Source organism: Hydractinia symbiolongicarpus, chromosome 3 (genome assembly GCF_029227915.1).
Source record: "Hydractinia symbiolongicarpus strain clone_291-10 chromosome 3, HSymV2.1, whole genome shotgun sequence".
NCBI classification, from domain to species: domain Eukaryota; kingdom Metazoa; phylum Cnidaria; class Hydrozoa; order Anthoathecata; family Hydractiniidae; genus Hydractinia; species Hydractinia symbiolongicarpus.
The window spans coordinates 8,919,993-8,933,228 of NC_079877.1; the positions used below are offsets into that span (position 1 = coordinate 8,919,993).

Below are 13,236 nucleotides of genomic sequence, written 5' to 3' on the forward strand. Positions count from 1 at the left end.
CTTGTGCAGGACTATGCAGGTCATGTCACGTTTGTAGTATGACGTGGTTTTTAAAATGATGCGATAGCTCGCACGCAGCAGAGGGTGGTTTCGATCCACCGACCTCTGGGTTATGGGCCCAGCACGCTTCCTCTGCGCCACTCTGCTGAAGGTAGGTAAGCTGAAATGTGTCTGATGTAAGGTGTAGTTTAGTATTGCGAACAGCACTCGAACTATGACCTTTTTACCATTTCCAGGGGGATTAGCTCACATGGTAGAGCGCTCGCTTTGCATGCGAGAGGTACCCGGATCGATGCCCGGATCCTCCAAGACGATGTTTTTAATTTATTTATTTTTATACTAATTTCAGTAGTTGCCAATGGTCATAAGAGGATTTATGATGCTCCTAAGATTACCTGGTATTAATAATAATAATAATAATACTAAACCGCGCTGCATATGTCTAGAGCATTTCTTGCTGTTTAATTTCGCATTGACAGTATACACAGTTTCAGCTTTTAACATGATCGACCGTGTGGCATTCGGGCATTGACGCCATCGCGAACATATTATTTAAATATGAACTCGTCCTCGGTAGTATAGTGGTAAGTATCCCCGCCTGTCACGCGGGAGACCGGGGTTCGATTCCCCGCCGGGGAGGTTCTTTTTATCTTGTCAATGTTTCGTTTCACGTCAGTAGCGTTCGCGGGACTGTCCGGGAATACAGATTTACGCCCGGTTAGCTCAGTCGGTAGAGCATCAGACTTTTAATCTGAGGGTCGCGGGTTCGAGTCCCTCATCGGGCGTAACAATTATTTGGTACGATGGTGAACTAACTTTCACCACAATGTCTTGTCGAAAGAGGATGAATAACGTAACATTTGCGGAGTGGCAAAGGCGAAGCAAACTTGATGGGGAACTAGCTCAGATGGTAGAGCGCTCGCTTAGCATGCGAGAGGTACCGGGATCGATGCCCGGGTTCTCCAATGCCTTTTCCATAGGCGTAAAATAAAAGAAATTTGCGCAGAGCAATTTGCAGCAGCGTTCGTGTCATGTCGGGATGGCCGAGCGGTCTAAGGCGCCAGACTCAAGACAAAATGTTCTTCCACTCATCGCGTGGAGAATTCTGGTCCTCGAATGAGGGCGTGGGTTCGAATCCCACTTCCGACAACTTTTCCCTGCCACACAAAATTTTAGGCCTAAAATGCAAGTCCACCGAGCCGGATTTGAACCAGCGACCTAAGGATGCCTGAGTGGTATAAGTTCGTCTACAGTCCTCCGCTCTACCAACTGAGCTATCGGTGGATGTAGCATCGTACAGTTCTTGTGCAGGACTATGCAGGTCATGTCACGTTTGTAGTATGACGTGGTTTTTAAAATGATGCGATAGCTCGCACGTAGCAGAGGGTGGTTTCGATCCACCGACCTCTGGGTTATGGGCCCAGCACGCTTCCTCTGCGCCACTCTGCTGAAGGTAGGTAAGCTGAAATGTGTCTGATGTAAGGTGTAGTTTAGTATTGCGAACAGCACTCGAACTATGACCTTTTTACCATTTCCAGGGGGATTAGCTCACATGGTAGAGCGCTCGCTTTGCATGCGAGAGGTACCGGGATCGATGCCCGGATCCTCCAAGACGATGTTTTTAATTTATTTATTTTTATACTAATTTCAGTAGTTGCCAATGGTCATAAGAGGATTTATGATGCTCCTAAGATTACCTGGTATTAATAATAATAATAATAATACTAAACCGCGCTGCATATGTCTAGAGCATTTCTTGCTGTTTAATTTCGCATTGACAGTATACACAGTTTCAGCTTTTAACATGATCGACCGTGTGGCATTCGGGCATTGACGCCATCGCGAACATATTATTTAAATATGAACTCGTCCTCGGTAGTATAGTGGTAAGTATCCCCGCCTGTCACGCGGGAGACCGGGGTTCGATTCCCCGCCGGGGAGGTTCTTTTTATCTTGTCAATGTTTCGTTTCACGTCAGTAGCGTTCGCGGGACTGTCCGGGAATACAGATTTACGCCCGGTTAGCTCAGTCGGTAGAGCATCAGACTTTTAATCTGAGGGTCGCGGGTTCGAGTCCCTCATCGGGCGTAACAATTATTTGGTACGATGGTGAACTAACTTTCACCACAATGTCTTGTCGAAAGAGGATGAATAACGTAACATTTGCGGAGTGGCAAAGGCGAAGCAAACTTGATGGGGAACTAGCTCAGATGGTAGAGCGCTCGCTTAGCATGCGAGAGGTACCGGGATCGATGCCCGGGTTCTCCAATGCCTTTTCCATAGGCGTAAAATAAAAGAAATTTGCGCAGAGCAATTTGCAGCAGCGTTCGTGTCATGTCGGGATGGCCGAGCGGTCTAAGGCGCCAGACTCAAGACAAAATGTTCTTCCACTCATCGCGTGGAGAATTCTGGTCCTCGAATGAGGGCGTGGGTTCGAATCCCACTTCCGACAACTTTTCCCTGCCACACAAAATTTTAGGCCTAAAATGCAAGTCCACCGAGCCGGATTTGAACCAGCGACCTAAGGATGCCTGAGTGGTATAAGTTCGTCTACAGTCCTCCGCTCTACCAACTGAGCTATCGGTGGGTGTAGCATCGTACAGTTCTTGTGCAGGACTATGCAGGTCATGTCACGTTTGTAGTATGACGTGGTTTTTAAAATGATGCGATAGCTCGCACGTAGCAGAGGGTGGTTTCGATCCACCGACCTCTGGGTTATGGGCCCAGCACGCTTCCTCTGCGCCACTCTGCTGAAGGTAGGTAAGCTGAAATGTGTCTGATGTAAGGTGTAGTTTAGTATTGCGAACAGCACTCGAACTATGACCTTTTTACCATTTCCAGGGGGATTAGCTCACATGGTAGAGCGCTCGCTTTGCATGCGAGAGGTACCGGGATCGATGCCCGGATCCTCCAAGACGATGTTTTTAATTTATTTATTTTTATACTAATTTCAGTAGTTGCCAATGGTCATAAGAGGATTTATGATGCTCCTAAGATTACCTGGTATTAATAATAATAATAATAATACTAAACCGCGCTGCATATGTCTAGAGCATTTCTTGCTGTTTAATTTCGCATTGACAGTATACACAGTTTCAGCTTTTAACATGATCGACCGTGTGGCATTCGGGCATTGACGCCATCGCGAACATATTATTTAAATATGAACTCGTCCTCGGTAGTATAGTGGTAAGTATCCCCGCCTGTCACGCGGGAGACCGGGGTTCGATTCCCCGCCGGGGAGGTTCTTTTTATCTTGTCAATGTTTCGTTTCACGTCAGTAGCGTTCGCGGGACTGTCCGGGAATACAGATTAACGCCCGGTTAGCTCAGTCGGTAGAGCATCAGACTTTTAATCTGAGGGTCGCGGGTTCGAGTCCCTCATCGGGCGTAACAATTATTTGGTACGATGGTGAACTAACTTTCACCACAATGTCTTGTCGAAAGAGGATGAATAACGTAACATTTGCGGAGTGGCAAAGGCGAAGCAAACTTGATGGGGAACTAGCTCAGATGGTAGAGCGCTCGCTTAGCATGCGAGAGGTACCGGGATCGATGCCCGGGTTCTCCAATGCCTTTTCCATAGGCGCAAAATAAAAGAAATTTGCGCAGAGCAATTTGCAGCAGCGTTCGTGTCATGTCGGGATGGCCGAGCGGTCTAAGGCGCCAGACTCAAGACAAAATGTTCTTCCACTCATCGCGTGGAGAATTCTGGTCCTCGAATGAGGGCGTGGGTTCGAATCCCACTTCCGACAACTTTTCCCTGCCACACAAAATTTTAGGCCTAAAATGCAAGTCCACCGAGCCGGATTTGAACCAGAGACCTAAGGATGCCTGAGTGGTATAAGTTCGTCTACAGTCCTCCGCTCTACCAACTGAGCTATCGGTGGATGTAGCATCGTACAGTTCTTGTGCAGGACTATGCAGGTCATGTCACGTTTGTAGTATGACGTGGTTTTTAAAATGATGCGATAGCTCGCACGTAGCAGAGGGTGGTTTCGATCCACCGACCTCTGGGTTATGGGCCCAGCACGCTTCCTCTGCGCCACTCTGCTGAAGGTAGGTAAGCTGAAATGTGTCTGATGTAAGGTGTAGTTTAGTATTGCGAACAGCACTCGAACTATGACCTTTTTACCATTTCCAGGGGGATTAGCTCACATGGTAGAGCGCTCGCTTTGCATGCGAGAGGTACCGGGATCGATGCCCGGATCCTCCAAGACGATGTTTTTAATTTATTTATTTTTATACTAATTTCAGTAGTTGCCAATGGTCATAAGAGGATTTATGATGCTCCTAAGATTACCTGGTATTAATAATAATAATAATAATACTAAACCGCGCTGCATAAGTCTAGAGCATTTCTTGCTGTTTAATTTCGCATTGACAGTATACACAGTTTCAGCTTTTAACATGATCGACCGTGTGGCATTCGGGCATTGACGCCATCGCGAACATATTATTTAAATATGAACTCGTCCTCGGTAGTATAGTGGTAAGTATCCCCGCCTGTCACGCGGGAGACCGGGGTTCGATTCCCCGCCGGGGAGGTTCTTTTTATCTTGTCAATGTTTCGTTTCACGTCAGTAGCGTTCGCGGGACTGTCCGGGAATACAGATTTACGCCCGGTTAGCTCAGTCGGTAGAGCATCAGACTTTTAATCTGAGGGTCGCGGGTTCGAGTCCCTCATCGGGCGTAACAATTATTTGGTACGATGGTGAACTAACTTTCACCACAATGTCTTGTCGAAAGAGGATGAATAACGTAACATTTGCGGAGTGGCAAAGGCGAAGCAAACTTGATGGGGAACTAGCTCAGATGGTAGAGCGCTCGCTTAGCATGCGAGAGGTACCGGGATCGATGCCCGGGTTCTCCAATGCCTTTTCCATAGGCGTAAAATAAAAGAAATTTGCGCAGAGCAATTTGCAGCAGCGTTCGTGTCATGTCGGGATGGCCGAGCGGTCTAAGGCGCCAGACTCAAGACAAAATGTTCTTCCACTCATCGCGTGGAGAATTCTGGTCCTCGAATGAGGGCGTGGGTTCGAATCCCACTTCCGACAACTTTTCCCTGCCACACAAAATTTTAGGCCTAAAATGCAAGTCCACCGAGCCGGATTTGAACCAGCGACCTAAGGATGCCTGAGTGGTATAAGTTCGTCTACAGTCCTCCGCTCTACCAACTGAGCTATCGGTGGATATAGCATCGTACAGTTCTTGTGCAGGACTATGCAGGTCATGTCACGTTTGTAGTATGACGTGGTTTTTAAAATGATGCGATAGCTCGCACGTAGCAGAGGGTGGTTTCGATCCACCGACCTCTGGGTTATGGGCCCAGCACGCTTCCTCTGCGCCACTCTGCTGAAGGTAGGTAAGCTGAAATGTGTCTGATGTAAGGTGTAGTTTAGTATTGCGAACAGCACTCGAACTATGACCTTTTTACCATTTCCAGGGGGATTAGCTCACATGGTAGAGCGCTCGCTTTGCATGCGAGAGGTACCGGGATCGATGCCCGGATCCTCCAAGACGATGTTTTCAATTTATTTATTTTTATACTAATTTCAGTAGTTGCCAATGGTCATAAGAGGATTTATGATGCTCCTAAGATTACCTGGTATTAATAATAATAATAATAATACTAAACCGCGCTGCATATGTCTAGAGCATTTCTTGCTGTTTAATTTCGCATTGACAGTATACACAGTTTCAGCTTTTAACATGATCGACCGTGTGGCATTCGGGCATTGACGCCATCGCGAACATATTATTTAAATATGAACTCGTCCTCGGTAGTATAGTGGTAAGTATCCCCGCCTGTCACGCAGGAGACCGGGGTTCGATTCCCCGCCGGGGAGGTTCTTTTTATCTTGTCAATGTTTCGTTTCACGTCAGTAGCGTTCGCGGGACTGTCCGGGAATACAGATTTACGCTCGGTTAGCTCAGTCGGTAGAGCATCAGACTTTTAATCTGACGGTCGCGGGTTCGAGTCCCTCATCGGGCGTAACAATTATTTGGTACGATGGTGAACTAACTTTCACCACAATGTCTTGTCGAAAAAGGATGAATAACGTGACATTTGCGGAGTGGCAAAGGCGAAGCAAACTTGATGGGGAACTAGCTCAGATGGTAGAGCGCTCGCTTAGCATGCGAGAGGTACCGGGATCGATGCCCGGGTTCTCCAATGCCTTTTCCATAGGCGTAAAATAAAAGAAATTTGCGCAGAGCAATTTGCAGCAGCGTTCGTGTCATGTCGGGATGGCCGAGCGGTCTAAGGCGCCAGACTCAAGACAAAATGTTCTTCCACTCATCGCGTGGAGAATTCTGGTCCTCGAATGAGGGCGTGGGTTCGAATCCCACTTCCGACAACTTTTCCCTGCCACACAAAATTTTAGGCCTAAAATGCAAGTCCACCGAGCCGGATTTGAACCAGCGACCTAAGGATGCCTGAGTGGTATAAGTTCGTCTACAGTCCTCCGCTCTACCAACTGAGCTATCGGTGGATGTAGCATCGTACAGTTCTTGTGCAGGACTATGCAGGTCATGTCACGTTTGTAGTATGACGTGGTTTTTAAAATGATGCGATAGCTCGCACGTAGCAGAGGGTGGTTTCGATCCACCGACCTCTGGGTTATGGGCCCAGCACGCTTCCTCTGCGCCACTCTGCTGAAGGTAGGTAAGCTGAAATGTGTCTGATGTAAGGTGTAGTTTAGTATTGCGAACAGCACTCGAACTATGACCTTTTTACCATTTCCAGGGGGATTAGCTCACATGGTAGAGCGCTCGCTTTGCATGCGAGAGGTACCGGGATCGATGCCCGGATCCTCCAAGACGATGTTTTTAATTTATTTATTTTTATACTAATTTCAGTAGTTGCCAATGGTCATAAGAGGATTTATGATGCTCCTAAGATTACCTGGTATTAATAATAATAATAATAATAATACTAAACCGCGCTGCATATGTCTAGAGCATTTCTTGCTGTTTAATTTCGCATTGACTGTATACACAGTTTCAGCTTTTAACATGATCGACCGTGTGGCATTCGGGCATTGACGCCATCGCGAACATATTATTTAAATATGAACTCGTCCTCGGTAGTATAGTGGTAAGTATCCCCGCCTGTCACGCGGGAGACTGGGGTTCGATTCCCCGCCGGGGAGGTTCTTTTTATCTTGTCAATGTTTCGTTTCACGTCAGTAGCGTTCGCGGGACTGTCCGGGAATACAGATTTACGCCCGGTTAGCTCAGTCGGTAGAGCATCAGACTTTTAATCTGAGGGTCGCGGGTTCGAGTCCCTCATCGGGCGTAACAATTATTTGGTACGATGGTGAACTAACTTTCACCACAATGTCTTGTCGAAAGAGGATGAATAACGTAACATTTGCGGAGTGGCAAAGGCGAAGCAAACTTGATGGGGAACTAGCTCAGATGGTAGAGCGCTCGCTTAGCATGCGAGAGGTACCGGGATCGATGCCCGGGTTCTCCAATGCCTTTTCCATAGGCGTAAAATAAAAGAAATTTGCGCAGAGCAATTTGCAGCAGCGTTCGTGCATGTCGGGATGGCCGAGCGGTCTAAGGCGCCAGACTCAAGACAAAATGTTCTTCCACTCATCGCGTGGAGAATTCTGGTCCTCGAATGAGGGCGTGGGTTCGAATCCCACTTCCGACAACTTTTCCCTGCCACACAAAATTTTAGGCCTAAAATGCAAGTCCACCGAGCCGGATTTGAACCAGCGACCTAAGGATGCCTGAGTGGTATAAGTTCGTCTACAGTCCTCCGCTCTACCAACTGAGCTATCGGTGGATGTAGCATCGTAGCGTTCTTGTGCAGGACTATGCAGGTCATGTCACGTTTGTAGTATGACGTGGTTTTTAAAATGATGCGATAGCTCGCACGTAGCAGAGGGTGGTTTCGATCCACCGACCTCTGGGTTATGGGCCCAGCACGCTTCCTCTGCGCCACTCTGCTGAAGGTAGGTAAGCTGAAATGTGTCTGATGTAAGGTGTAGTTTAGTATTGCGAACAGCACTCGAACTATGACCTTTTTACCATTTCCAGGGGGATTAGCTCACATGGTAGAGCGCTCGCTTTGCATGCGAGAGGTACCGGGATCGATGCCCGGATCCTCCAAGACGATGTTTTTAATTTATTTATTCTTATACTAATTTCAGTAGTTGCCAATGGTCATAAGAGGATTTATGATGCTCCTAAGATTACCTGGTATTAATAATAATAATAATAATACTAAACCGCGCTGCATATGTCTAGAGCATTTCTTGCTGTTTAATTTCGCATTGACAGTATACACAGTTTCAGCTTTTAACATGATCGACCGTGTGGCATTCGGGCATTGACGCCATCGCGAACATATTATTTAAGTATGAACTCGTCCTCGGTAGTATAGTGGTAAGTATCCCCGCCTGTCACGCGGGAGACCGGGGTTCGATTCCCCGCCGGGGAGGTTCTTTTTATCTTGTCAATGTTTCGTTTCACGTCAGTAGCGTTCGCGGGACTGTCCGGGAATACAGATTTACGCCCGGTTAGCTCAGTCGGTAGAGCATCAGACTTTTAATCTGAGGGTCGCGGGTTCGAGTCCCTCATCGGGCGTAACAATTATTTGGTACGATGGTGAACTAACTTTCACCACAATGTCTTGTCGAAAGAGGATGAATAACGTAACATTTGCGGAGTGGCAAAGGCGAAGCAAACTTGATGGGGAACTAGCTCAGATGGTAGAGCGCTCGCTTAGCATGCGAGAGGTACCGGGATCGATGCCCGGGTTCTCCAATGCCTTTTCCATAGGCGTAAAATAAAAGAAATTTGCGCAGAGCAATTTGCAGCAGCGTTCGTGTCATGTCGGGATGGCCGAGCGGTCTAAGGCGCCAGACTCAAGACAAAATGTTCTTCCACTCATCGCGTGGAGAATTCTGGTCCTCGAATGAGGGCGTGGGTTCGAATCCCACTTCCGACAACTTTTCCCTGCCACACAAAATTTTAGGCCTAAAATGCAAGTCCACCGAGCCGGATTTGAACCAGCGACCTAAGGATGCCTGAGTGGTATAAGTTCGTCTACAGTCCTCCGCTCTACCAACTGAGCTATCGGTGGATGTAGCATCGTACAGTTCTTGTGCAGGACTATGCAGGTCATGTCACGTTTGTAGTATGACGTGGTTTTTAAAATGATGCGATAGCTCGCACGTAGCAGAGGGTGGTTTCGATCCACCGACCTCTGGGTTATGGGCCCAGCACGCTTCCTCTGCGCCACTCTGCTGAAGGTAGGTAAGCTGAAATGTGTCTGATGTAAGGTGTAGTTTAGTATTGCGAACAGCACTCGAACTATGACCTTTTTACCATTTCCAGGGGGATTAGCTCACATGGTAGAGCGCTCGCTTTGCATGCGAGAGGTACCGGGATCGATGCCCGGATCCTCCAAGACGATGTTTTTAATTTATTTATTTTTATACTAATTTCAGTAGTTGCCAATGGTCATAAGAGGATTTATGATGCTCCTAAGATTACCTGGTATTAATAATAATAATAATAATACTAAACCGCGCTGCATATGTCTAGAGCATTTCTTGTTGTTTAATTTCGCATTGACAGTATACACAGTTTCAGCTTTTAACATGATCGACCGTGTGGCATTCGGGCATTGACGCCATCGCGAACATATTATTTAAGTATGAACTCGTCCTCGGTAGTATAGTGGTAAGTATCCCCGCCTGTCACGCGGGAGACCGGGGTTCGATTCCCCGCCGGGGAGGTTCTTTTTATCTTGTCAATGTTTCGTTTCACGTCAGTAGCGTTCGCGGGACTGTCCGGGAATACAGATTTACGCCCGGTTAGCTCAGTCGGTAGAGCATCAGACTTTTAATCTGAGGGTCGCGGGTTCGAGTCCCTCATCGGGCGTAACAATTATTTGGTACGATGGTGAACTAACTTTCACCACAATGTCTTGTCGAAAGAGGATGAATAACGTAACATTTGCGGAGTGGCAAAGGCGAAGCAAACTTGATGGGGAACTAGCTCAGATGGTAGAGCGCTCGCTTAGCATGCGAGAGGTACCGGGATCGATGCCCGGGTTCTCCAATGCCTTTTCCATAGGCGTAAAATAAAAGAAATTTGCGCAGAGCAATTTGCAGCAGCGTTCGGGTCATGTCGGGATGGCCGAGCGGTCTAAGGCGCCAGACTCAAGACAAAATGTTCTTCCACTCATCGCGTGGAGAATTCTGGTCCTCGAATGAGGGCGTGGGTTCGAATCCCACTTCCGACAACTTTTCCCTGCCACACAAAATTTTAGGCCTAAAATGCAAGTCCACCGAGCCGGATTTGAACCAGCGACCTAAGGATGCCTGAGTGGTATAAGTTCGTCTACAGTCCTCCGCTCTACCAACTGAGCTATCGGTGGATGTAGCATCGTACAGTTCTTGTGCAGGACTATGCAGGTCATGTCACGTTTGTAGTATGACGTGGTTTTTAAAATGATGCGATAGCTCGCACGTAGCAGAGGGTGGTTTCGATCCACCGACCTCTGGGTTATGGGCCCAGCACGCTTCCTCTGCGCCACTCTGCTGAAGGTAGGTAAGCTGAAATGTGTCTGATGTAAGGTGTAGTTTAGTATTGCGAACAGCACTCGAACTATGACCTTTTCACCATTTCCAGGGGGATTAGCTCACATGGTAGAGCGCTCCCTTTGCATGCGAGAGGTACCGGGATCGATGCCCGGATCCTCCAAGACGATGTTTTTAATTTATTTATTTTTATACTAATTTCAGTAGTTGCCAATGGTCATAAGAGGATTTATGATGCTCCTAAGATTACCTGGTATTAATAATAATAATAATAATACTAAACCGCGCTGCATATGTCTAGAGCATTTCTTGCTGTTTAATTTCGCATTGACAGTATACACAGTTTCAGCTTTTAACATGATCGACCGTGTGGCATTCGGGCATTGACGCCATCGCGAACATATTATTTAAATATGAACTCGTCCTCGGTAGTATAGTGGTAAGTATCCCCGCCTGTCACGCGGGAGACCGGGGTTCGATTCCCCGCCGGGGAGGTTCTTTTTATCTTGTCAATGTTTCGTTTCACGTCAGTAGCGTTCGCGGGACTGTCCGGGAATACAGATTTACGCCCGGTTAGCTCAGTCGGTAGAGCATCAGACTTTTAATCTGAGGGTCGCGGGTTCGAGTCCCTCATCGGGCGTAACAATTATTTGGTACGATGGTGAACTAACTTTCACCACAATTTCTTGTCGAAAGAGGATGAATAACGTAACATTTGCGGAGTGGCAAAGGCGAAGCAAACTTGATGGGGAACTAGCTCAGATGGTAGAGCGCTCGCTTAGCATGCGAGAGGTACCGGGATCGATGCCCGGGTTCTCCAATGCCTTTTCCATAGGCGTAAAATAAAAGAAATTTGCGCAGAGCAATTTGCAGCAGCGTTCGTGTCATGTCGGGATGGCCGAGCGGTCTAAGGCGCCAGACTCAAGACAAAATGTTCTTCCACTCATCGCGTGGAGAATTCTGGTCCTCGAATGAGGGCGTGGGTTCGAATCCCACTTCCGACAACTTTTCCCTGCCACACAAAATTTTAGGCCTAAAATGCAAGTCCACCGAGCCGGATTTGAACCAGCGACCTAAGGATGCCTGAGTGGTATAAGTTCGTCTACAGTCCTCCGCTCTACCAACTGAGCTATCGGTGGATGTAGCATCGTACAGTTCTTGTGCAGGACTATGCAGGTCATGTCACGTTTGTAGTATGACGTGGTTTTTAAAATGATGCGATAGCTCGCACGTAGCAGAGGGTGGTTTCGATCCACCGACCTCTGGGTTATGGGCCCAGCACGCTTCCTCTGCGCCACTCTGCTGAAGGTAGGTAAGCTGAAATGTGTCTGATGTAAGGTGTAGTTTAGTATTGCGAACAGCACTCGAACTATGACCTTTTTACCATTTCCAGGGGGATTAGCTCACATGGTAGAGCGCTCGCTTAGCATGCGAGAGGTACCGGGATCGATGCCCGGATCCTCCAAGACGATGTTTTTAATTTATTTATTTTTATACTAATTTCAGTAGTTGCCAATGGTCATAAGAGGATTTATGATGCTCCTAAGATTACCTGGTATTAATAATAATAATAATAATACTAAACCGCGCTGCATATGTCTAGAGCATTTCTTGCTGTTTAATTTCGCATTGACAGTATACACAGTTTCAGCTTTTAACATGATCGACCGTGTGGCATTCGGGCATTGACGCCATCGCGAACATATTATTTAAATATGAACTCGTCCTCGGTAGTATAGTGGTAAGTATCCCCGCCTGTCACGCGGGAGACCGGGGTTCGATTCCCCGCCGGGGAGGTTCTTTTTATCTTGTCAATGTTTCGTTTCACGTCAGTAGCGTTCGCGGGACTGTCCGGGAATACAGATTTACGCCCGGTTAGCTCAGTCGGTAGAGCATCAGACTTTTAATCTGACGGTCGCGGGTTCGAGTCCCTCATCGGGCGTAACAATTATTTGGTACGATGGTGAACTAACTTTCACCACAATGTCTTGTCGAAAGAGGATGAATAACGTAACATTTGCGGAGTGGCAAAGGCGAAGCAAACTTGATGGGGAACTAGCTCAGATGGTAGAGCGCTCGCTTAGCATGCGAGAGGTACCGGGATCGATGCCCGGGTTCTCCAATGCCTTTTCCATAGGCGTAAAATAAAAGAAATTTGCGCAGAGCAATTTGCAGCAGCGTTCGTGTCATGTCGGGATGGCCGAGCGGTCTAAGGCGCCAGACTCAAGACAAAATGTTCTTCCACTCATCGCGTGGAGAATTATGGTCCTCGAATGAGGGCGTGGGTTCGAATCCCACTTCCGACAACTTTTCCCTGCCACACAAAATTTTAGGCCTAAAATGCAAGTCCACCGAGCCGGATTTGAACCAGCGACCTAAGGATGCCTGAGTGGTATAAGTTCGTCTACAGTCCTCCGCTCTACCAACTGAGCTATCGGTGGATGTAGCATCGTACAGTTCTTGTGCAGGACTATGCAGGTCATGTCACGTTTGTAGTATGACGTGGTTTTTAAAATGATGCGATAGCTCGCACGTAGCAGAGGGTGGTTTCGATCCACCGACCTCTGGGTTATGGGCCCAGCACGCTTCCTCTGCGCCACTCTGCTGAAGGTAGGTAAGCTGAAATGTGTCTGATGTAAGGTGTAGTTTAGTATTGCGAACAGCACTCGAACT

At 47.5% G+C, this 13,236-nt stretch overlaps 57 non-coding genes across 57 annotated transcripts; 48 read left to right on the forward strand and 9 right to left on the reverse strand.

Annotated features, from left to right (window-relative positions):
• Positions 1-567: 567 nt before the first annotated feature.
• Trnad-guc (transfer RNA aspartic acid (anticodon GUC)) lies at positions 568-639 on the forward strand. Its single transcript has one exon. It is a non-coding gene; the product is annotated as a tRNA-Asp (tRNA).
• Positions 640-712: 73 nt separating this feature from the next.
• Trnak-uuu (transfer RNA lysine (anticodon UUU)) lies at positions 713-785 on the forward strand. The gene has a single exon. It is a non-coding gene; the product is annotated as a tRNA-Lys (tRNA).
• A 107-nt stretch (positions 786-892) lies between these two features.
• Trnaa-agc (transfer RNA alanine (anticodon AGC)) lies at positions 893-965 on the forward strand. The gene has a single exon. It is a non-coding gene; the product is annotated as a tRNA-Ala (tRNA).
• Positions 966-1,033: 68 nt separating this feature from the next.
• On the forward strand, positions 1,034-1,149 carry Trnal-caa (transfer RNA leucine (anticodon CAA)). Its single transcript has 2 exons — positions 1,034-1,071; positions 1,104-1,149. It is a non-coding gene; the product is annotated as a tRNA-Leu (tRNA).
• Positions 1,150-1,190: 41 nt separating this feature from the next.
• On the reverse strand, positions 1,191-1,284 carry Trnay-gua (transfer RNA tyrosine (anticodon GUA)). Its single transcript has 2 exons — positions 1,248-1,284; positions 1,191-1,226 (listed from the first exon to the last, which is right to left on the reverse strand). It is a non-coding gene; the product is annotated as a tRNA-Tyr (tRNA).
• A 253-nt stretch (positions 1,285-1,537) lies between these two features.
• Positions 1,538-1,610, forward strand: Trnaa-ugc (transfer RNA alanine (anticodon UGC)). Its single transcript has one exon. It is a non-coding gene; the product is annotated as a tRNA-Ala (tRNA).
• Positions 1,611-1,869: 259 nt separating this feature from the next.
• Positions 1,870-1,941, forward strand: Trnad-guc (transfer RNA aspartic acid (anticodon GUC)). Its single transcript has one exon. It is a non-coding gene; the product is annotated as a tRNA-Asp (tRNA).
• Positions 1,942-2,014: 73 nt separating this feature from the next.
• On the forward strand, positions 2,015-2,087 carry Trnak-uuu (transfer RNA lysine (anticodon UUU)). Its single transcript has one exon. It is a non-coding gene; the product is annotated as a tRNA-Lys (tRNA).
• Positions 2,088-2,194: 107 nt separating this feature from the next.
• On the forward strand, positions 2,195-2,267 carry Trnaa-agc (transfer RNA alanine (anticodon AGC)). The gene has a single exon. It is a non-coding gene; the product is annotated as a tRNA-Ala (tRNA).
• Positions 2,268-2,335: 68 nt separating this feature from the next.
• On the forward strand, positions 2,336-2,451 carry Trnal-caa (transfer RNA leucine (anticodon CAA)). Its single transcript has 2 exons — positions 2,336-2,373; positions 2,406-2,451. It is a non-coding gene; the product is annotated as a tRNA-Leu (tRNA).
• A 41-nt stretch (positions 2,452-2,492) lies between these two features.
• On the reverse strand, positions 2,493-2,586 carry Trnay-gua (transfer RNA tyrosine (anticodon GUA)). Its single transcript has 2 exons — positions 2,550-2,586; positions 2,493-2,528 (listed from the first exon to the last, which is right to left on the reverse strand). It is a non-coding gene; the product is annotated as a tRNA-Tyr (tRNA).
• Positions 2,587-2,839: 253 nt separating this feature from the next.
• On the forward strand, positions 2,840-2,912 carry Trnaa-ugc (transfer RNA alanine (anticodon UGC)). Its single transcript has one exon. It is a non-coding gene; the product is annotated as a tRNA-Ala (tRNA).
• A 259-nt stretch (positions 2,913-3,171) lies between these two features.
• Trnad-guc (transfer RNA aspartic acid (anticodon GUC)) lies at positions 3,172-3,243 on the forward strand. The gene has a single exon. It is a non-coding gene; the product is annotated as a tRNA-Asp (tRNA).
• A 73-nt stretch (positions 3,244-3,316) lies between these two features.
• Trnak-uuu (transfer RNA lysine (anticodon UUU)) lies at positions 3,317-3,389 on the forward strand. The gene has a single exon. It is a non-coding gene; the product is annotated as a tRNA-Lys (tRNA).
• A 107-nt stretch (positions 3,390-3,496) lies between these two features.
• Positions 3,497-3,569, forward strand: Trnaa-agc (transfer RNA alanine (anticodon AGC)). The gene has a single exon. It is a non-coding gene; the product is annotated as a tRNA-Ala (tRNA).
• Positions 3,570-3,637: 68 nt separating this feature from the next.
• On the forward strand, positions 3,638-3,753 carry Trnal-caa (transfer RNA leucine (anticodon CAA)). The gene is made up of 2 exons: positions 3,638-3,675; positions 3,708-3,753. It is a non-coding gene; the product is annotated as a tRNA-Leu (tRNA).
• Positions 3,754-4,141: 388 nt separating this feature from the next.
• On the forward strand, positions 4,142-4,214 carry Trnaa-ugc (transfer RNA alanine (anticodon UGC)). The gene has a single exon. It is a non-coding gene; the product is annotated as a tRNA-Ala (tRNA).
• Positions 4,215-4,473: 259 nt separating this feature from the next.
• On the forward strand, positions 4,474-4,545 carry Trnad-guc (transfer RNA aspartic acid (anticodon GUC)). Its single transcript has one exon. It is a non-coding gene; the product is annotated as a tRNA-Asp (tRNA).
• Positions 4,546-4,618: 73 nt separating this feature from the next.
• Positions 4,619-4,691, forward strand: Trnak-uuu (transfer RNA lysine (anticodon UUU)). The gene has a single exon. It is a non-coding gene; the product is annotated as a tRNA-Lys (tRNA).
• A 107-nt stretch (positions 4,692-4,798) lies between these two features.
• On the forward strand, positions 4,799-4,871 carry Trnaa-agc (transfer RNA alanine (anticodon AGC)). The gene has a single exon. It is a non-coding gene; the product is annotated as a tRNA-Ala (tRNA).
• Positions 4,872-4,939: 68 nt separating this feature from the next.
• On the forward strand, positions 4,940-5,055 carry Trnal-caa (transfer RNA leucine (anticodon CAA)). Its single transcript has 2 exons — positions 4,940-4,977; positions 5,010-5,055. It is a non-coding gene; the product is annotated as a tRNA-Leu (tRNA).
• A 41-nt stretch (positions 5,056-5,096) lies between these two features.
• On the reverse strand, positions 5,097-5,190 carry Trnay-gua (transfer RNA tyrosine (anticodon GUA)). The gene is made up of 2 exons: positions 5,154-5,190; positions 5,097-5,132 (listed from the first exon to the last, which is right to left on the reverse strand). It is a non-coding gene; the product is annotated as a tRNA-Tyr (tRNA).
• Positions 5,191-5,443: 253 nt separating this feature from the next.
• On the forward strand, positions 5,444-5,516 carry Trnaa-ugc (transfer RNA alanine (anticodon UGC)). Its single transcript has one exon. It is a non-coding gene; the product is annotated as a tRNA-Ala (tRNA).
• Positions 5,517-5,775: 259 nt separating this feature from the next.
• Trnad-guc (transfer RNA aspartic acid (anticodon GUC)) lies at positions 5,776-5,847 on the forward strand. Its single transcript has one exon. It is a non-coding gene; the product is annotated as a tRNA-Asp (tRNA).
• Positions 5,848-5,920: 73 nt separating this feature from the next.
• Trnak-uuu (transfer RNA lysine (anticodon UUU)) lies at positions 5,921-5,993 on the forward strand. Its single transcript has one exon. It is a non-coding gene; the product is annotated as a tRNA-Lys (tRNA).
• A 107-nt stretch (positions 5,994-6,100) lies between these two features.
• On the forward strand, positions 6,101-6,173 carry Trnaa-agc (transfer RNA alanine (anticodon AGC)). Its single transcript has one exon. It is a non-coding gene; the product is annotated as a tRNA-Ala (tRNA).
• A 68-nt stretch (positions 6,174-6,241) lies between these two features.
• On the forward strand, positions 6,242-6,357 carry Trnal-caa (transfer RNA leucine (anticodon CAA)). The gene is made up of 2 exons: positions 6,242-6,279; positions 6,312-6,357. It is a non-coding gene; the product is annotated as a tRNA-Leu (tRNA).
• A 41-nt stretch (positions 6,358-6,398) lies between these two features.
• Positions 6,399-6,492, reverse strand: Trnay-gua (transfer RNA tyrosine (anticodon GUA)). The gene is made up of 2 exons: positions 6,456-6,492; positions 6,399-6,434 (listed from the first exon to the last, which is right to left on the reverse strand). It is a non-coding gene; the product is annotated as a tRNA-Tyr (tRNA).
• A 253-nt stretch (positions 6,493-6,745) lies between these two features.
• Positions 6,746-6,818, forward strand: Trnaa-ugc (transfer RNA alanine (anticodon UGC)). Its single transcript has one exon. It is a non-coding gene; the product is annotated as a tRNA-Ala (tRNA).
• A 262-nt stretch (positions 6,819-7,080) lies between these two features.
• Positions 7,081-7,152, forward strand: Trnad-guc (transfer RNA aspartic acid (anticodon GUC)). The gene has a single exon. It is a non-coding gene; the product is annotated as a tRNA-Asp (tRNA).
• A 73-nt stretch (positions 7,153-7,225) lies between these two features.
• Positions 7,226-7,298, forward strand: Trnak-uuu (transfer RNA lysine (anticodon UUU)). The gene has a single exon. It is a non-coding gene; the product is annotated as a tRNA-Lys (tRNA).
• A 107-nt stretch (positions 7,299-7,405) lies between these two features.
• Trnaa-agc (transfer RNA alanine (anticodon AGC)) lies at positions 7,406-7,478 on the forward strand. The gene has a single exon. It is a non-coding gene; the product is annotated as a tRNA-Ala (tRNA).
• Positions 7,479-7,545: 67 nt separating this feature from the next.
• Positions 7,546-7,661, forward strand: Trnal-caa (transfer RNA leucine (anticodon CAA)). Its single transcript has 2 exons — positions 7,546-7,583; positions 7,616-7,661. It is a non-coding gene; the product is annotated as a tRNA-Leu (tRNA).
• A 41-nt stretch (positions 7,662-7,702) lies between these two features.
• Trnay-gua (transfer RNA tyrosine (anticodon GUA)) lies at positions 7,703-7,796 on the reverse strand. Its single transcript has 2 exons — positions 7,760-7,796; positions 7,703-7,738 (listed from the first exon to the last, which is right to left on the reverse strand). It is a non-coding gene; the product is annotated as a tRNA-Tyr (tRNA).
• Positions 7,797-8,049: 253 nt separating this feature from the next.
• Trnaa-ugc (transfer RNA alanine (anticodon UGC)) lies at positions 8,050-8,122 on the forward strand. The gene has a single exon. It is a non-coding gene; the product is annotated as a tRNA-Ala (tRNA).
• Positions 8,123-8,381: 259 nt separating this feature from the next.
• Trnad-guc (transfer RNA aspartic acid (anticodon GUC)) lies at positions 8,382-8,453 on the forward strand. The gene has a single exon. It is a non-coding gene; the product is annotated as a tRNA-Asp (tRNA).
• Positions 8,454-8,526: 73 nt separating this feature from the next.
• Positions 8,527-8,599, forward strand: Trnak-uuu (transfer RNA lysine (anticodon UUU)). The gene has a single exon. It is a non-coding gene; the product is annotated as a tRNA-Lys (tRNA).
• Positions 8,600-8,706: 107 nt separating this feature from the next.
• On the forward strand, positions 8,707-8,779 carry Trnaa-agc (transfer RNA alanine (anticodon AGC)). Its single transcript has one exon. It is a non-coding gene; the product is annotated as a tRNA-Ala (tRNA).
• A 68-nt stretch (positions 8,780-8,847) lies between these two features.
• Trnal-caa (transfer RNA leucine (anticodon CAA)) lies at positions 8,848-8,963 on the forward strand. Its single transcript has 2 exons — positions 8,848-8,885; positions 8,918-8,963. It is a non-coding gene; the product is annotated as a tRNA-Leu (tRNA).
• Positions 8,964-9,004: 41 nt separating this feature from the next.
• Trnay-gua (transfer RNA tyrosine (anticodon GUA)) lies at positions 9,005-9,098 on the reverse strand. Its single transcript has 2 exons — positions 9,062-9,098; positions 9,005-9,040 (listed from the first exon to the last, which is right to left on the reverse strand). It is a non-coding gene; the product is annotated as a tRNA-Tyr (tRNA).
• Positions 9,099-9,351: 253 nt separating this feature from the next.
• Positions 9,352-9,424, forward strand: Trnaa-ugc (transfer RNA alanine (anticodon UGC)). The gene has a single exon. It is a non-coding gene; the product is annotated as a tRNA-Ala (tRNA).
• A 259-nt stretch (positions 9,425-9,683) lies between these two features.
• Positions 9,684-9,755, forward strand: Trnad-guc (transfer RNA aspartic acid (anticodon GUC)). Its single transcript has one exon. It is a non-coding gene; the product is annotated as a tRNA-Asp (tRNA).
• A 73-nt stretch (positions 9,756-9,828) lies between these two features.
• Positions 9,829-9,901, forward strand: Trnak-uuu (transfer RNA lysine (anticodon UUU)). The gene has a single exon. It is a non-coding gene; the product is annotated as a tRNA-Lys (tRNA).
• Positions 9,902-10,008: 107 nt separating this feature from the next.
• On the forward strand, positions 10,009-10,081 carry Trnaa-agc (transfer RNA alanine (anticodon AGC)). The gene has a single exon. It is a non-coding gene; the product is annotated as a tRNA-Ala (tRNA).
• Positions 10,082-10,149: 68 nt separating this feature from the next.
• On the forward strand, positions 10,150-10,265 carry Trnal-caa (transfer RNA leucine (anticodon CAA)). The gene is made up of 2 exons: positions 10,150-10,187; positions 10,220-10,265. It is a non-coding gene; the product is annotated as a tRNA-Leu (tRNA).
• Positions 10,266-10,306: 41 nt separating this feature from the next.
• Positions 10,307-10,400, reverse strand: Trnay-gua (transfer RNA tyrosine (anticodon GUA)). The gene is made up of 2 exons: positions 10,364-10,400; positions 10,307-10,342 (listed from the first exon to the last, which is right to left on the reverse strand). It is a non-coding gene; the product is annotated as a tRNA-Tyr (tRNA).
• A 585-nt stretch (positions 10,401-10,985) lies between these two features.
• Positions 10,986-11,057, forward strand: Trnad-guc (transfer RNA aspartic acid (anticodon GUC)). The gene has a single exon. It is a non-coding gene; the product is annotated as a tRNA-Asp (tRNA).
• Positions 11,058-11,130: 73 nt separating this feature from the next.
• Positions 11,131-11,203, forward strand: Trnak-uuu (transfer RNA lysine (anticodon UUU)). The gene has a single exon. It is a non-coding gene; the product is annotated as a tRNA-Lys (tRNA).
• A 107-nt stretch (positions 11,204-11,310) lies between these two features.
• Positions 11,311-11,383, forward strand: Trnaa-agc (transfer RNA alanine (anticodon AGC)). Its single transcript has one exon. It is a non-coding gene; the product is annotated as a tRNA-Ala (tRNA).
• A 68-nt stretch (positions 11,384-11,451) lies between these two features.
• Trnal-caa (transfer RNA leucine (anticodon CAA)) lies at positions 11,452-11,567 on the forward strand. Its single transcript has 2 exons — positions 11,452-11,489; positions 11,522-11,567. It is a non-coding gene; the product is annotated as a tRNA-Leu (tRNA).
• Positions 11,568-11,608: 41 nt separating this feature from the next.
• Positions 11,609-11,702, reverse strand: Trnay-gua (transfer RNA tyrosine (anticodon GUA)). The gene is made up of 2 exons: positions 11,666-11,702; positions 11,609-11,644 (listed from the first exon to the last, which is right to left on the reverse strand). It is a non-coding gene; the product is annotated as a tRNA-Tyr (tRNA).
• Positions 11,703-11,955: 253 nt separating this feature from the next.
• Trnaa-agc (transfer RNA alanine (anticodon AGC)) lies at positions 11,956-12,028 on the forward strand. The gene has a single exon. It is a non-coding gene; the product is annotated as a tRNA-Ala (tRNA).
• A 259-nt stretch (positions 12,029-12,287) lies between these two features.
• Positions 12,288-12,359, forward strand: Trnad-guc (transfer RNA aspartic acid (anticodon GUC)). The gene has a single exon. It is a non-coding gene; the product is annotated as a tRNA-Asp (tRNA).
• Positions 12,360-12,432: 73 nt separating this feature from the next.
• Trnak-uuu (transfer RNA lysine (anticodon UUU)) lies at positions 12,433-12,505 on the forward strand. Its single transcript has one exon. It is a non-coding gene; the product is annotated as a tRNA-Lys (tRNA).
• A 107-nt stretch (positions 12,506-12,612) lies between these two features.
• Positions 12,613-12,685, forward strand: Trnaa-agc (transfer RNA alanine (anticodon AGC)). Its single transcript has one exon. It is a non-coding gene; the product is annotated as a tRNA-Ala (tRNA).
• A 68-nt stretch (positions 12,686-12,753) lies between these two features.
• Trnal-caa (transfer RNA leucine (anticodon CAA)) lies at positions 12,754-12,869 on the forward strand. Its single transcript has 2 exons — positions 12,754-12,791; positions 12,824-12,869. It is a non-coding gene; the product is annotated as a tRNA-Leu (tRNA).
• Positions 12,870-12,910: 41 nt separating this feature from the next.
• On the reverse strand, positions 12,911-13,004 carry Trnay-gua (transfer RNA tyrosine (anticodon GUA)). Its single transcript has 2 exons — positions 12,968-13,004; positions 12,911-12,946 (listed from the first exon to the last, which is right to left on the reverse strand). It is a non-coding gene; the product is annotated as a tRNA-Tyr (tRNA).
• Positions 13,005-13,236: the final 232 nt, after the last annotated feature.